The sequence below is a fragment of the Festucalex cinctus genome, chromosome 9, assembly GCF_051991245.1.
Source record: "Festucalex cinctus isolate MCC-2025b chromosome 9, RoL_Fcin_1.0, whole genome shotgun sequence".
Lineage (NCBI taxonomy): Eukaryota > Metazoa > Chordata > Actinopteri > Syngnathiformes > Syngnathidae > Festucalex > Festucalex cinctus.
In genome coordinates, this window is record NC_135419.1 from 22,645,395 (window position 1) to 22,650,729 (window position 5,335).

The following is a 5,335-nucleotide window of genomic DNA, read 5'->3' on the forward strand; positions in this document are numbered from 1 at the left end:
TGCGTGTGTGTCTGTGGGTACGATCATGGGGACATGGGGGGCGGGGCTTTTCCTTTTTATTGTATTATGGATCTTTTAGTTGTTCAGCACTTTGAGTTGCATTTGAATGTATGAAAGGTGCTATATAAATAATGTTTGATTTGATTTATATTTATTTCCACTAAATTTCATATGAATGAAAAATGAGAAGAAGAGTGGAGCATGAGTTTGTCGGCAAAAAAATTATGTAATGTAATTTTGTGTTAAAACTGATCTAGAATCAGTATACGTTACTGGTGTCTGAACATTTTGCACAGGAATTATTTTTGAATAAATAAAATCTTTAAGTAAACGTTTGTTGGATTTATTAGGTTAAAATCGATTAAAATCGTAATTTTTGAATGAATGCAAAAATCGAGATTTTATTTTTTGGCCATATTGCCCAGCCCTAATATATATATATATATATATATATATATATATATATATATATATATATATATATATATATATAGATATATATATATATATATATTAGGGGTGTTAAAAAAAATCGATTCGGCGATATATCGCGATACTACATCGCGCGATTCTCGAATCGATTCAATAATCGGCAGAATCGATTTTTTTTTTTTTTTTTTTTTAGGATTCACACCTTGAGCATGGAAGAATGTTATATGAACGGAACATTAAGCCTTAATATTTTATTTTAATGCTGTTCAAACATGAAACAGATTACAACCTCTATAAGACTGAAATTTCAGATAAATAAATCATACATTTTCATATAAATCTTACACTCTACAAGCTTACTGATTAGCATTTTCTAAATTTGAATGAAAAAAATCGCAACAATCGACTTATAAATTCGTATCGGGATTAATCGGTATCGAATCGAATCGTGACCTGTGAATCGTGATACGAATCGAATCATCAGGTACTAGGCAATTCACACCCCTAATATATATATATATATATATATATATATATATATATATATATATATATATATATATATATATATATATATATATATATATATATAACCATTTAGGGGCAGTCTGGAACCCTGAGATGCAGCAGTGCATGATTCTAGGTTTTCTAAGCAGTTATATTTGTACAATTTTGAATCTCTCACAGAAAAGGAGGATTGTAGGAGGATGAGGGAACCCTTTACAGCTAAAAATATAGTGGTACCTCAACTTACGAACTTACTGTATTTGTTTCTGTGACCTTGTTTGTAAGTTGAAACATTCTTAAATGGAGGTAACCTTTCCCACTGAAATGAATGAAAATTCAATTAATCAAGTTCCAGTTCCCAAATTTCCGGTACATTTTATAATTGATGTGAAGTGAGCTCTCGGTTTGGGTAGGTAGTAGGGATGTAACGATATTCTAACTTCACGATACGATATCACAATATGAAGGTTGCGATACGATAATTATCACGATATTGTGGGAGGTTGGCGATATATATATAAAAAAAAAAAGTCACAATATTGTAAAAAAAAACCCAAAACAACTCATATTAAAACAAACTGAATATTGTGCTTTTGTACAATACAGCAATGGAAAATATTTGTAAATTATTAAAAACATAAATATAATATATATATTGAGGTACTTTCTAATGTAAGCACACATTCAGTTCCTACACATATCGACTCGGTTCACATGCATGTTACGTTCCACTTTTTGTGACCATTAATGTGGATTTTAAACATAGAAGGGCCAAAACATGGCTGGTGAAAATTAAACTGCACTAAAAAACTAGCCACCAGAAGGTGCTAGAACTGCACAAATGGAAATCAACTCGCCTTTTTTAACAGATGTGCTGCTTTTAATATCGTGACATGATGACGATATATTGTGGCAGTTTTAATATTGCGATATCACGATATTGCCATTATCGTTACATCCCTAGTAGGTAGGTAGTTGTAAATTGAGATGTACTCACCAATTACAAATTTGTGTGTTCGCCATATTTTCATTTCCAAAAAAAAAAAAAAAAAAGGACACTTAGCCCAGCCTCGAGATTCTTAAATGATACTCACTTTAACTAACCCGTTCCCACAGTAACTTGTTGGAAATCATTCCATGATGCCTATGCACAAAGCATTGGAATGAACCTTGCTACAGTACATCAATAAAATAGGAACACAGTTTGATTAAATCAAGTGATTGAATCGGCTTACCAGTTTTTCAACGATTACTGTTTGATCATGAAACTTTTCACCGGCGTAGGCCTTGACATTTGTCAGAGTGAAGAGTTGCGTTTTTTTTTTTTTTGTTTGTTTGTTTGTTTGTTTGTTTTTACGGTAAGCTTTAGCCAACTTTGGAAATTCTAATTCCAAAACCCTCACATTTAAAAATGGATTATAAAAGATGACTGATGAACCGCCTGACATCATCATGAAAGCAATCAAAAGCTGGTTTGCAGCCACTCTCGACTCCAGGAATTCATTGCTGGCTGCTGGCTCACTGCTTCATTAAGGTCCTGCTCACTACAGAATGCAACTCCTTCTCTGAGGAACCTCCAACCCAGACGCCTCATCCTCATCCAGCTCCTGCCGCCACTGCCGCTCCGTGAGGATGATTATTTTTCTTTTGATTCACAGCTTGATGACTCAAATGCAGCCATGTACGTGGGAACAGAAGTAAAAGATGATCTTAAATATGCTCCTGTGATTGAAAGCCTTCACCACTTTCCAAGAGTTCAAGATGCAACAATCCGCTTGAACGCTGCAACAACATCCAAAGCACAAGCCGAAAGATTTTTCAGTGTAGAACTCATGCTCACCAAAAAGAGAAACTGTCTTGGTGACGAACACTTCAACGCCTTCTCCAAGGCAAGGTAGCTTTAGTGATATACTGCAGCAAATTTCATACACAAAGCAAGCAAAAGCCTCTTAATTATGAATTAAGTGAAACATTTCCTAGATGAAAATGCACTTTGTATGCCCTATTGCACATTAATATAACAATACTTCACTTACTGTGTCAAAGTGTGGGGGAACACTTATCAATGCGGAATTAATCCTTTAAAGGGATACTTTACTTATTTAGCCATTTTTGTCAGTCATATTTTGCCTGTAATAAATTTGATATTTTCATTATTTTTCATGTACAATTAGTACCTTTAAAAACACATTTTGAAACTTGCTGCTGACTGAAAATGACATCACAAGGGCTCAGGTAACCAATCACAGCTCAGCTTTTGAATATCACATGACCAAACCTAGAAAACAAGTGAGCTGTGCTAACTGAGCCCTTGTGATGTCATTTTCAGTCGACAGCAAGTTGCAAAATGTGTTTTTAAAGGTACTAATTGTACGTGAAAAATAATCAAAAGTATCAAATTAATTATATACAAAATATTAACTTTTTATTGCTATAATGGGCTAAATAAGTGAAGTATTCCTTTAATGCTCTTACAGCAGGGATGTCCAAACTTTTTCATTTGAGGGCCACATACAGAAAATCAGAAGGACGCAGGGGCCACATAATGTTATGAAGCTAAATTGTGTTTAGTCCTAAAAATTCTACAAATAATTTATTTGTGCTTTTGCATATTTAGAAAATTGCTACAGTATATAAACCAATTTATTTGTAATATGGCAGTAGGGTTGTTATAGTTTGGGAATTTTTAATTTTAGTTAGTTTTTATTAAATTTCAGGGTGGTTCTGTTTTTATTAGTTCTTTAATAAATGTTTAGTTTTAGTTTAGTTTTAGTTAGTTTCAGCATTAGTATTAGTTTTTTTTTTTTTTTTTTTTAATGTGTAGTACTTGTGCGTAAAATTTAAAAAAAAACACCATGGGAGGTGCTTTTCTATTGGCTGCTGCTAGATGACATCACTTCTGTGTGACATACTTTCAAATGTCATTATTCCGGTTGATATCAAAATAAATCTACTAAAAATCACACCAAAGACTAAAACGAAAGACATTTTTGCTATAATTATAGTTTTGGTTAGTTTTGTAAACATAAAATGTAATTTCAGTTAGTTTTCGTTTTTTAAAAAGCATTTTAGTTTTTATATTTTCGTGAACGAAATTGTTTTTTGAATTTCAGTTTATTTCGTTAGTTTTAGTTACCTAAAATAACCTTTAATAGCATCTGTGTTTTTCGACACCCTCCCTTCTTACTTTGACCATCGCCAAACATTTTTGTTTTTATTTTATTTGAACAGAGTCAAATGCCATTTTTAGCATATGTCGCAGGCCACTAAAAAATGGATGTCGGGCTGCAAATGGCCCCCGGGCTGTAGTTTGGACACCACTGTCTTACAGAAACGGGCGATGGCGATTATTCAGTCCGATTTCTTGATCGCATTCATGATCTGTTTATTCAGTCACCTTGTAAAGTGTAATACATTCATACTCCTCTAGCTATAAGTATTCCATAAGTTACTACCAACTAACTTAGAACGTATATTCATGATAAGAGAGAAAGTTTATCATAACAGTATTTGAAGAGAGGGTCTTAAACTTACATAAATACTGTGTCTTATTTTAGTGTTAGGGCTGGGAATCATTTTCCGTTTTAATGAATATCCACACTTTTAGAGTTATTAGTCTATCAGTGAAAAATAGATTCCCATTCCCTCGAACAATATCCGTGTTGCATTTGATCAAAACTCAAACTTACAATTGAATGCCTTCACAAGATCAAGATCAGTGTTTATTTGAACAAGCATGTGAACATAAAATGGGCAAAAGGATAGAAAGGGACCAACTGGCAATTGTGCATTAAATGGAATAAGACCTTTTATACTTAACAAGCGACATTTACCAAACGTAGTTTACATATAGCTCGGATGGAAAATTGTGCACTTATGGAAAACACATCCTACATACATCCCAGGACAAAGTGATGATAATGATGGCATTGGGCCAAGCACTTCAAGTCATAAATGGAAAAAATATGTCACAGAAATTGTGGTCGCCCTACCATCAGATGAAAGGCCACATCAGGACCTGTTGCCTCGACATCTACTGCCCATCCGACTCCCGATTACGACTCTGCCCGTACAGACTGCAAGTAAGGCAAAAGGGAAGTTAGAGTTGACCTAGAATTTGCATGTAACCCATAATTAGCATAATGGCTATGACTATGCATCACTTAATGGTAATTTCTGAGGAAATTCATATCATTTAAATAATAATAATAAAAAATCCCCGCTCAAAAAAATGCCCTTTTTTTTTGTCTCTCTCTCTCCCACATTTGTCAGTGATGCAGGAAGACCAGGTCTCTGTTGTGTGCTGAAAGGTTTGGATCCCAAAGGCACAGACACAAATAAGATTTTATCAATTTATTCACATCGAGAAGCAGAAACTCAGAGACACCGTACACAG

At 33.8% G+C, this 5,335-nt stretch overlaps 1 long non-coding RNA gene across 1 annotated transcript; it reads left to right on the top strand.

Annotated features, from left to right (window-relative positions):
* Positions 1 to 2,434: 2,434 nt before the first annotated feature.
* Positions 2,435 to 5,335, top strand: LOC144026125 (uncharacterized). Its single transcript, XR_013285051.1, has 3 exons — positions 2,435 to 2,565; positions 4,914 to 5,021; positions 5,212 to 5,335. It is a non-coding gene; the product is annotated as an uncharacterized LOC144026125 (long non-coding RNA).